The sequence below is a fragment of the Ambystoma mexicanum genome, chromosome 8, assembly GCF_040938575.1.
Source record: "Ambystoma mexicanum isolate Mex_15411 chromosome 8, UKY_AmexF1_1, whole genome shotgun sequence".
NCBI lineage: Eukaryota > Metazoa > Chordata > Amphibia > Caudata > Ambystomatidae > Ambystoma > Ambystoma mexicanum.
The window spans coordinates 1,043,189,203-1,043,201,604 of record NC_090929.1 but is presented as its reverse complement, the minus strand read 5'-3'; the positions used below and the strand labels follow the sequence as shown (position 1 = coordinate 1,043,201,604).

Sequence of the window (12,402 nt, the reverse complement as noted above, 5' to 3'; positions counted from 1 at the left end):
ACTGCACACTGGGTGTGTGCATATTGAGAAGCCAAAAATAATGAAGATGTGCGAGCAACGTCATGCTTCTAGAGAAGAGGATTGTGGGACTGACAGTCCTTTACATAAGTGGTGCCACATGAGAAAAAATAAGTGAGCAGAGACCTGGAGAAGAGTTTGCTGGAGCAAGGAGTCGTCCTGGAAGCTTTTCAGCAGCGCGCGCCCAGCACAGTCTCTCCGTTCCAGCCAGGCCATTGGGCTGGAACGCATGCAATGAGTTTCAAAAAAAGAGGGGATAGCCCAAAATATCTAGGGTCCTGTGGGCTACACATACAATATACTCAAACAAATGAACCCTTAGATAGAGGATGACAGAACATGCATTTGTTTTTTTATAAATAATCACAAATTATTCAATCTTTCTACTTCAATACAAAAAATGTTAATAATATTTCATATTTAAAAAGCACCCAAAGATGTGCAGCATATTTAAAACAAAATCCATGAATTACACTTAGTTAGATCCACACCATCATTTAAGCCTACAAACCATTCATTTCACTTTCTCACAGTAACATTCATACATATACTTTATAACCACAATAATTAGATCACAATCCAATATTTTGTTCAATGTTAATTTATATCCATACAATGTTCACATATAGATAACTGCCCTTCTGTAATTAGGCAGTAAGTCGACACGTGTTTCAGGTTGTATTTTAGACTTTACTCAGTCCACTATGTACGCCAACCATCTTCAGGACATATAATAGGAACAAAGGTAACGTCCCTTTTCGATCTAGTAGGGTGGATCAAATTGCCTAAGAACAATCAAACATAAGAACTTTATTAAATAGCTATTTTCTGTCATCCTCATTATTTTTCACACACTGTTATTGTGTATAAATGTCTATCAATAGTACATAATGTCGTCCCCATCTTCATCTTTTAATTAGCGATATGGAAAACAACAAACACAATGGATAAATCGTAAGAATACCTTAGCAGAGAGTCCCTCAACCTAAGAACAACTCTTCAAGAATACCATATAACCTATAGTTCAAACAAAGTTAGACCCATATTGGTTAGTCATCGACTATGGTCTATTTTCATTGACCTGCAAATGCACTTACTTCCCAGCAGGCGATCCCACCGACCCGTCTTCTGAACACTAATTTTTCCGTGGGCAGACCGTGCCTTCAGTACACCAGGCACGTGTCTAGTCACCAATTTTTCCCGCACACCTGTATAGACATAATAAATTAGTCAATCAGGTGTTTTTAGCGGTGTAGAAAAAACTTCAGTCTGTCTCTTAATACATTCTCACCTAATTGTCGCGTCTAGCCAAGATAGCAACTGTTTTCCCAAATGTTTCCTAGTTTCCAGGACACACCGGGCTCCCCGGAGTCGATCACCCTCACAGAAATATATTCTAGAAGGAAAAGACAAATACAATTGTCTCAAAGCGGTGTTGTCAAAAAAACTCCTCCGTTAGTTTATGTATAACTAAGCCTGTTTTCAATCCTGATTTAATTGTTCTTAATAGGATCGCCTCAATTCTGTTGTCACGGACTGTTTTTTGATGTATTCCCATGCTACATATATACTTTTCACAGCATCATCATAATGGTTTGTAGATTTATCATAACTCAGTGTGCATAGGTGTGTAACCCGCCTCATAGCACTTCGACTAGAGCCGCTGTTGTTTCTAAAGGTAAATATATTTTTGGAAACGCTCTATTCAGTTACGCGCTCAACCCGGGTGCTTACCTGTTTCGTTGTGTGTCGCCGTGTCACGCCTCCTCGTAAAGGTGAACGCCACATATGAATACGATCAACTTGTATTTATAAGTCAGCTGACCCGCTCGTCTCCCATCATCGGCATAGAAACAGGACAAATGCTGTGTGTGATGTATCCGCCCTACCTATTTGTGTATCCTCTAAATATACCAGCATGTGGGCTTCAATGCTGTTTCATTCAGTCACTGTTACTAATTACAGTGCGCTCCGTGTGTCCACCAAATGGAGCAGTTCCATCAACACACAGTGCAACCAAAAATGCAACCAATGCCACACGGATGCGGAAAAATGCAAAAAAATGTACTGAAAAATCAATTTTAAAAAAGGGGTGTCAGGCACACCCTCCAGCATGACATCTGCTCGAATTCCGCAGTGGTTGTACATGGATGCTTTGGGAGCATTAATGGGTGACGAAGGTGTTCCATTCCACTGACAGGTTGAGACCATGTTTAACACTATCCAGGGAATAAATCCATCGTTGTTCCATTCTGTGTAGTATATTAGCCATGTCTCCTCCTCTTCTAGAGGATCTCGCAGTTTGCAGGACAAACCATTTGAGGTCAGTATCCTGATGTTTGAACCGTGTGAAAAGTTCAACTAGTGGCTTATCCGCTACCTTGTTGCGGATACAACTTCTTTGTTCACCAATGCGCTGTCTGACTTCACGGGTTGTTTTTCCTACGTATAATAAATTACAAGGGCATGTGATGATATAAATGGCATTTTTGGTTTTACAATTTGTGTGATGCTTCAGTAGCCATTTCATTTGTCTGTAGTTAAACTCTGTCCTACTTTCCGTCAGTGGGCAGGCCACACAGTTCCCACACCTATGATGCCCTATAATGGGGGGTAAGCCCCATTGGTTCAGCACTGTTGGATCTTTCCATTTCTCTTGATACGTATGTACCAGTCGCTGTTTTAGATTCTGACTCTTTTTGAACGCAAACATTGGTCTCTTGTTTAGGACCCCTGGTTGTTTTATATCCCAGTTCCGATTAATTATCCTTTTTATGTCGTTACTTACCGGATTATAGGAGGTAACACAGACCAACCGATCTTGTTTTTGTTTGTTCCGCGGGGTTAGACAAATTTCTCTGTTGATGTTAGACACTCTTTTCCAGTTGTCTTTTACCAGGGCCAGTGAACAAAATATTAATTAGCTGCCTGTTTTATTACTTTAATGAAACTAAAGCGAGAAGATTTCCCTGAGGTTTTTTTGTTGTTTTTGCAACACAACTTGAGCAGATCCCTAGGTGAAGGGTTTTTGTTAGCTGTATAAATAAAGCTGTTAATGAATTACATGAATTGTGTTGTGACCTGTGAAGATTTTGAGTAGAGGCCTGCATTATAAGGAGTTCTGATTTTTATTTTAAAGATGTAAACAGCAGATTTATGAAGTAGTGTTCAGTTGTTAAACTGGCATCAGTGAAGTTTAGAGAAGATTGTATTTGGTATGCTTAAATTGAATAGGTGCAGTAGGATCTTTGCGATTTGTCCACAGGTAAATTACCCGTGATGGAAATGTTTGCAAGGGAAATCTAAAAAAATACAAAATGTTCGTACATTTCCCATGCATACATCCATTACAAATCAACACCAAAACCATACTAACATACACCCCCACCCACACCACACCCCCACCCACACCCCGAACATACCCCGAACACCCTATTTACCTTTCCTTCCAACGTGCTGTATCCCTGCAGCGCCAGTTCCTTTCACTTCCGTGATCGGGAACTGGCACCGTAGGGACCTTTTCTTATTTTTTTTTTTTTTTTTTGACCAGCTGCAGGGGTTTCCCCCACAGCCCCCGCTCACTATACTGTACAGTGTAGTGAGCGGGGTGTTGTGGGGGACACCCCCACAGCCCTCAGCCTTTTTTTTGGTTGGGTGAGCTGCAGGGGTGTCCCCCGTAACCCCCGCTCACTATACTTTATAGTATAGTGAGCAGGCAGTTGCGGGGGACGCCCCCTGCAGCCTTTTAAAAACATTTTTATTTAGACCGACCCCACCAAAAGACCTAAACACATACCACAAAAAATTCGAACCTTTGGTAGTTTGAACTTTTCGTGGTATATGTTTAAGGTCTTTTGGTGTGGTCGGTAAATTAATTGCGGTAATCTCGTCCTATTCCATGCAGTATGTGCTGTGAGAGCAATGATGAAAAATGCAATCTTAGTATTATTGGGAGTAAAACATGCACAGTATTTTGAAATGCTTTTTGCACAAAATGTTTCTTAAGTGAGATTTTCTTAAATGATGACTAGTACTATTTCTTAAATGATGTTTTCCTAATAAGGGAATTATTGAGTGCTACGTGATTGTTTAGAAATGAACTTAATTGGTGCACACTTTCAAAATAGTGCTTGATCACCACCATTTCTGTTTAGTGTTTGTACATCCTTAAATTATTGTACTAGTGATCTAAAGCATTTGCATATGCGCTGAGTGGATGTGCATTAGAGTGCATGTCTTGATGATGAAATGCAGGTATAGCGATACATGCATAAACTGTTGCGGTTGCGTTTGGATGTTAATGCGTGTGCATGTTATGTTGTGACATACATGAAGTTACTTGTTGAGAGTGTGCATGTGAGAGGTAGCACGCATGGACGAGAGGTTGTGGGGCACATGCTGGCCAGGTGTGGTGTCATGGTTTAAACCTGTTGTTAAAACTCGAGTTGTGATGCAGTTTGGAACGCAAGTGGAGTTGTGGCGTTCTTATTAGTGGAATCCTAAGTGGATGAGTTACATGGGACACTAGGGCAAAGTGTCTCCTCAGATGTTTAATAGAGATTGATCAAACGTATTTTGATGTGTCATGTGTGGGGATTGAGCCCCGTGCAGTAAGAAAGATGTGTGTCAAGTGCCCACATCTGTCTCCAGTATTAGTTGTTGAGAATAGTGTTGTTGTAGGAGTGAAGGTTGTAGCTCCTACTTGAGGTCTGTGTTGCCAGATTGGGCTTATTGAGTAGTAGGAAAATAGTTTCCTTGGCACACCTTAATTTGAGAATTAGTTGAGCAAGTTATGGGGCACGCAGAGTTTTTATGCCAGTGTGGTTTAGAGTTTTAGTGAGTTTTGATACGTCACGGTATGACCCAGGCTTCAAACACTGGGAAGTGATTTTGTGGAATTTATTTATTTAGCAATTTTAAATTAAAATTTTTAGCAAGCATTAATTTTTTCATCTTTTTAGTGCTTGTGTGTAGTCTTCACACAGTCTGTGCATACCGTACGCACCACGTCCTCTGTGGTTGTGTCACTGTGTTTTTTGTGCTCTTTTTTTAGGGAGTCACTTCTCTATATTTTTCATTACGTTTGTGTGTTGGATAGAGGTGGTGTTAGTGGCTAGTGGTGTTGGTGCTAATTGCTCTTGTCTAAAGGGTTAGTTATTTTGAAACCTCTATTTGAACCTCCATGTGCGGTATTGAGTTCTTGGTGAAGAAACATTAAGGATTTCTGAACGATAGAGTGGTTGCTCGCACAGCAGAGACTGGGGTGCTCTGTACTGTAGGTGAGGTTGTGACTAGACGTGGCAGGTCTAGGGTTTGGGTGTGCAGGCCCTTACAGAAAGGGCAAGGTTCTTTTTTGGTGGTTGAGAGTGTTAGTGAAGTCTATTTGCTCATAGGGCAAATAGACTGTGCTTAAGATGGCAGTCCTGAGGTCCTGGGGGGCAGACCAGGACAGAAGGAGTTTTAGTTCCTCATTATGTTAAGTATCCTTGGGCACTTGTGGAGAGTTTCCTGTTTTCGTCTTTTGAGTAATGTGGTGTGAGGCTGGAACCTAGGGTTCAGGGGAGTTCCATGGATGACGGTTGAGGAAAGGAGAGAGAGAGCCAGGGGGAGTAGAAGCTAGTTACCTGTTCTCCTTACTTACCTTCCTACCTGCAACTATAACAATAAAGCAAGCTTACATGTTCTACATACCTGACTCTGGAGTGGTTCCTGTGTCCTGACTATTGATTAATGCCACTCCAAGATACTACACTAATCAATCTTTTCTTCCTGTAGTGTGCAACAATTTTCGGGAAACTGTCAATCTGGAGATCACTTTGGGGAATCACTAATGAAGAAACATGTATCATCACCATATAACATATTTCTCCCCAATTCTTGGGCAACTGCAGGTATGCTCTAGAGCCACAAGCCCAATAGCAATCAATTAGACAGCAGTTCCTCCATTCATTCCTAGTGCTTCAAGCATCTGCTTGCATTCTTTATTTTCTCCAGTTGGAACCAGGCCTTTGTTCCTGAAGCATACTGCCACATTTATTAGCATTTTTAATGGTATTGTGGACACCGGCCCTTCTTCATTTTCAACCTATGTTAGTCATTTGGAATACTTGGCCCATGACTTTTGGCATCCATCACTTACAATTTGTACTATTGATACTGATTCCTTCATCAATAAATGTGCACTGCATGCTAACATTCCTTCTTCCCATCCTGTACTGGTGGCAACTCTTCCATACACCAACAGCTGAGTTCTCTCCTACCATCCTGACATTCCTGGTGTTTCCGGTACATCTGCAAATCACAATCTTTTCTTTCAACAATACCTATCTGTTCTCAACTGAATATATGAGCATTCTGCTCATCCAAGGTCTTTATCCATCTTCTGCATTTTTATGTAAGCATCTTCATGATCGCCATTGTAGAGTTTCCCATCTTGCTTCAAATTGTCCTCTTGTTGTGTATACTGATAGATGGCTGAGGTACTTCGCATCGTGTACAGATATTTCTTTTACAATGAATGTTGTGGCTGCGCTCATGGCATACGGGATGAGAGAACAAACGAAACAGCTCTCGTCTGATGTTTTTCTCCCCCATCTCCTTCATGTGCTGATACCACATGTTATTCTTTAAATGGGCTGTTTGATCAAGATATGCATTTATATTTTCATTATTTTCCCCAACATCCCTTTTAGATCAATCAGGCAATTTGTTCAGATATACTAGAACAAATATCACTTGCACTTGTACCTTTATCAGGAATAAAAAAAGAAGTCTCATTCTCAGATGTTTCACTTGAGTTATAAAACAATATCTCACGAAAAGTAAAGAGCATAAGAAAATACCAACAACACATAAGGCAATATGTAGTTGTGAGAATTATTGCCATAGTTTTCAAGTGCCACATCATTTCTTTTAGAGTGTCTGGTCTTCTTGTTAGTGCACGTTTTAAATACTGGAAAATCCCAATTTTTGGGTTACTGTGTTCACCTTTTTGGTTGTCCTTCAACTTTGCACTTGTTATAACAGGAACTGAATAATGATTGCAAATAATAGGTCTGCTCTTAGGATTTCCAAAAAATACAACATCTACGTGTCGTTGCACTAGAGCTGGATAGGATCGTAATATGTAAACAAAAACACCATGCAGAAATGCATGAAATGTGTCAGGCAACATACAATATGTTTATGCAATCTTCATGTCGGTTTTTTCAATGTTCAATTTTACTTTTAGTTCAAACTGAGAATAGTTTCTGGAGTAGCAGCAATACCATTCTCACCCTAGGAGTGTCACTTTTATTCCAGATACGTTTTAATCCATTCATTCTTTATCCTTGCCATTAGTGGGTGATCTGGTCAGCATGCATGGAACTTCTTCACTTGCTTCACTGTCACTGGATGCTAGAGGGGTCGGGTTCTCTCATTTGTAGAGTTTCACGTCGTCGGGATGCAGCCAGGCTCTTCTCCCTTGCAATTTCACGGCTGTGGGGGTGACTTCCTCTACTAAGTGTGGTCCCTCAAACGGGGCGTGTTCCACGTTCTGACAAAATTCTTATTGAGAATCTGGTCTCCTGGATACAAGCTAGGCTGTTTAAGAAAGTCCACTAAATCAATTGGTTGGTTGTCTCCTCAATCTTCTTTAACCCTTCCCTCCAATTGTTGATCTGTTGAGAAATAAAAGAAACACTAGCGGTCATAGTTGTCAAATGATCATTCATCTTGTCACCTAATGTTTTTGCTACACTGTGAACATCAGTTTTTACTCTCGTGGGTGGAGCAAGGCATACTCTCATGCGGCATCCAGTCACCAACTCATGAGAAGTTAGGGGGTGATCTGAGCCAGGGTGATTTCTGAGGGCAAATAGTGCAAGGGGAAGGCAATGTAGACATCCCTTCTTTAAAGCCATCCTAATTTTAGCAATCCTTTCTATTAATAGCCCATTTAATCTCTTACAGACACCATTCCCCTGTGGGTAATAGGCTGAGGAGAACTTATCTTTTATGCCTAATAGAAGAACTATCCGATCAAACAACTAATTTACAAAATGTGGGCCACTTTGACTGCTGGGTTCGAAATACTACTTTGTATCCAGATGCTTTTTGTGTAGTCAATGTACTTTTGGGTTTCTCCAGAATGGCAAAGAGGGAGTTCTCGACAAACAATGTTATTAAGCAGCCCATTGTAATACTGGTAGCCTTTTCAATTGCGAAAGCAGCAGCAGCTAAAGCTTGTTTGCAAGGATCATGTCCTTTCATCACTGGGTTTAAAATCCCACTATAACAGGCTAGTGGTTTGTGTCCATGTCCTTATGTCGTTTTTTGTGTGAGTACTGCTGTCATTACCTCTTTTCTTAATTAATTTTTTATTTTTTGCATTTGTTACATGCCCAAACCGTTAGTTATCACAGCGGCGAGGTTACAGACAGCTTAATAAAACATACATTCAAAGGCCATTATAGTGCAATTACAGTTACAGATAATAGGAAAATAACAACAGGTATAAAAATGAGAAGCACAGTTATTTACAAAGCAGGTGGTATACACAAGTACAGAACTAATTACAAGTAGTATGATGGTGGTTATTATTGATATAGATTGAACAACCAAGTTTTTAACAGTTTTTTTAAGCCCATGAACGTTCCCTCATTTTTGATGGTGAGCAGTAGGGAGTTCCATTGTTTCGGGGCTAGATATTGGAAGCTACTGCCCCCTGCTCTGGTATTCTTGTAGCAGGGTATTGCTAAAAGTGCATGGTTGTTGGATCTTAGGGATCTGGTGATTTCTTTTTTGGCAATCACATGGTTTAGGTAGATAGGAGAATTTTTATGGAGGCATTTGAAGGTGATGCACAGAGTTTTGAAGACGACTCTCACTTTGATGGGTAACCAGTGGTGTTCTCTTCTAGTTTTGGACATATGGTCAGATTTTTTTATTCCGAGGGCGGTGCGAAGGGCTTTGTTTTGTATGAGTTGTAATCTATTGAGGTTCGAGATGGATGTACCAAGTAATAGTACATAACAATAGTAAAGCCTTGATAAAATCAAGACCCTGGCTAGTGTGATACCGTTAGTGGCGGTCAGGAATTGGTGATTGAGTGCGATGAGTTTAAAGGTGTAGGAAGTGGAGGATGAGAGGGCGTTGATGTGTTTGGTAATTGAGAGGTTAGCGTCAAAGTAGACTCCTAGTGTTTTTACGTGTTTCAGTACCGGGATTGTAGTACCGTCTCTGTTGATGGCAGAGTAGTCTGGATGAAGAGCGCATATTTTGAATTGAGGGCCCATGATGAGAATCTCTGTCTTCTCAAAGTTAGGGCAGGGGCTGTTTAGTGCCATCCAATTTTTAATTACAGCGTAGATATTGTTGACAGTCCGAGTATCTTGGGATGAGTCTCTGGGTGTCATCTACAAAGTTGGTGTAGATGACACCCATATCGTCTAGCACTGAGAAGAGAAGCTTCATATATGCGCTATAGAATGTGGGTGAAAGCCAGGAGCCTTGAGGTACACCAATAGGGACTGGTATGGGGTCTGCGGCTTCTTTGCCAAGTACGTTCCACAAGGAAGCATTTAATCCACGTAGTAGCATCAGTGGAGAAGTTGAAGTCTCTAACTAGGGTGGAGCAGAGTTTGTTATGATCCACAAGATCAAACGCTGCAGATAAGTCCAAAAGGAGGAGGATGCAGAGTTTTCCTGTGTCTCTGATGGAATCCATTTGGATTTTGAGATCCAGGAGGGCTGTTTCCGTACTGTGGTTAGGACGGAAATCAGATTGTCTAGTGCCAATGTGCTGGTTCTGTTCCTGGTGTGCTTGGACTTGGTTTTATGATATTTTGTCGGGGATTTTGAGCAGGAACGGGACTGATGTTATTGGCCTATAATTAGTGGGCACAGCAGGGTTGAAGCTGTTTTTTTTAGGAGGGGTGTAACCCAGACTTCCTTAATGCTGGCTGTAACCAATTTGGCATTAAAGGATGCATTTACAAAGTTTGTTATGATAGGTGTCAGTGTGTGTGCACATGATTTAACTACTTTTGCCGGAATGGAGTCTCCTTTGCAGTTGGATGCTTTGAGCTTGGATATGGTATCAAACACTAATTATTGTGAGACATGAGTGAAGTAGAAGATGGGGTTGGTGTTCTCGTTAAAGGTCAGTAGGAGATTGTCAGAAATAGGTTTGTACGCTAGAAGTTGCTTTTTGGTTGTAATTTTATTTTGAAGTAGGTCAATCTTGGCAGCTAAAGCGTCTTGGATAGTGGTACACCACTCTTTGCTGGTGGAATTTGTGGCTGGGGCTGGATTTTCCAATTCTTTTAGGATTGAGAATAATTATTTTGAGTCAGACACAGAGTTACTGATCCGATCGTCATAGGCATTCGCTTTATGGGTGATAATAGCTATTTTATAGGTTTTATTTTGCTCCTGGTAGGCTTTTTCGGTCTCTGATGTGGGATGTTTTCTGAAAGTGAGTTTGAGGGCTCGTTTGGTTCTCCTAAGTGTGACAAGATCATTGATGAACCATAAGCAAGATCGTTTGTCGGTGCGTTTAGTTTTGGTGGCGAGAGGAGCTACGGCATTGATGGTGGACGTGAGGCAGTTGTGGTAAGCATCAGCTAGTAGGCAGGGGTTGTTGTTGGAGATGGACAAGGTATCTAATGCTTTGGAGAGCAGGGGAACTACATTTTCAGGTTTGATTTTGCAAGGATTTCTGGTTTCATAAGAGTTGGTAGTTTTGGGATTGGTTGGAGGGGGTTCAATGGCACTAATGGTGAACATGATGTTATGATGGTCTATCCAGTCTAGAGGAGAAATAGGGTCGATGTAAATGTCCGTGTTGAGTGAGAGAATAAAGACTGATGAGGACTCACAGTATCCCTGAAGTAATCTTGTATGTTTTAGGTTCTGGTTTGCATACAGAAGGAGGTCAAATTAGGTGAGTCTTCATGAAGGGGAATTGAAAACAACATGCGTTTTAAATCTATGACTGAAATATTTGACTTTGGCTGGGATATTACATAATATTGTAGTAGGATTCGGGACCAGAGGAAATTATGCCTCAAAAATATTGTTTAAGGGACGGGATCCTGAATAAATATCAATGATCCCCCAGTTGATTTCTTCACTGGGTGCACAGCCGTGTTACATGGGGACTCTGATACCACCAATAATTCCTGCTTTATTAAATGGTCGCAAATATGCCTTCATCTGCTTCTAACGGCATTCAATATTGTTTTTCATGTGGCAGAATTGCTCCTGGTTTAAGCTTGATCCTTACTGCTCCTGCTACACTCAATTGACCCATGTCATATGGACTGCTGGTCCATAGGATGGTTGGTACCTTTACTAAGTCTTCCTGACAAAATTACGGTTTCTTTTTTACCAATGCCATTCTCTGTGGTATCTCTCTATTCTCAATTCTCAAAAACACAAATTCATTGTCTGAATATTTGTCTCTGAACAAGTCTTTGTCTGTCAAATCTATCAGTCTGTACCCTCCCTACTGCTCTCTATGCTCTTCCCTCATTTGTCTCATGTAGGGGAGGCATGGTATCACAAGTATGACACCGACACAAAAGGTGCAATTTTTAAAACCGTTATCAAAGATTCTGGGCTTGGAAAAACTCCTACTTTGCCCTATAACTAAGATGGGAGTAGTCTCGGCCATCAAACGATAAACAAAACAGTCCTAGTGGAGTCTGTCAAATCAAAATGGCCTATGCTAACAAAACCTAATGCCTGCCCTATCTCTTGTACAAAAAGAGTATAAAGGAGATATGCATGTAAAGGAAAATCAGTGTTCAAAGAATAAATGTGGCTGAATCAGCTCTTCTCTCCACGTCAGACAGCACAGAGTAAGGTGGTCCTCATAAGCAGAATGACACACTGTGGCTTGGGTTTTTAACACAAATACAGTTCAAAACATGGATCAAGGCTCACATGGCCTTCCAGGTTAAAGCCTCTCTTTCGGTCTTTCAGATAATGTTTTAACAAAATGTTCACGCCGGTCCCCCTCTGTTGGGCTCAGACCTCTACAAAACACATGTTCACCTTGGTCCCCCTCTGTCGGGCTCAGAACTTTCACAACAAAAAGCGGACGTCGGTCCCCCTCTGTTGGGTTCAGACCTTTCACAACAAAGTTCAATAATACTTGCAGGGGGCTCCCTTCCCCAAAACTATTACACTTCGAAACTCCCTCAGTCGGGCTCAGACCTTTACAGACCTCCTAAGGACAACTTCAACTCAAAGTTCAATGTTCAGCTTTTACCCTCCCCTTATATCAGAGTTAATTTTGATCACTTCGCTTTTACAGTTCATTCACTTTATCGCTAAGAACAATGCACCTTTCACAGAGACTTTTGAGTGGGCTACTTCCTTTTGCCAGACCACTCA

At 41.0% G+C, this 12,402-nt stretch overlaps 1 protein-coding gene across 1 annotated transcript in view; it reads right to left on the bottom strand.

The window, feature by feature from the left end:
* Positions 1-390: 390 nt before the first annotated feature.
* The window catches only part of RPS24 (ribosomal protein S24), a 258,861-nt gene continuing 246,849 nt past the window's right edge, over positions 391-12,402 (bottom strand). Inside the window, exon 6 of the mRNA XM_069611011.1 lies at positions 391-401. The gene's annotated coding sequence lies outside the window, so the exon portion shown is untranslated. The remainder of the gene's footprint in view (positions 402-12,402) is intronic.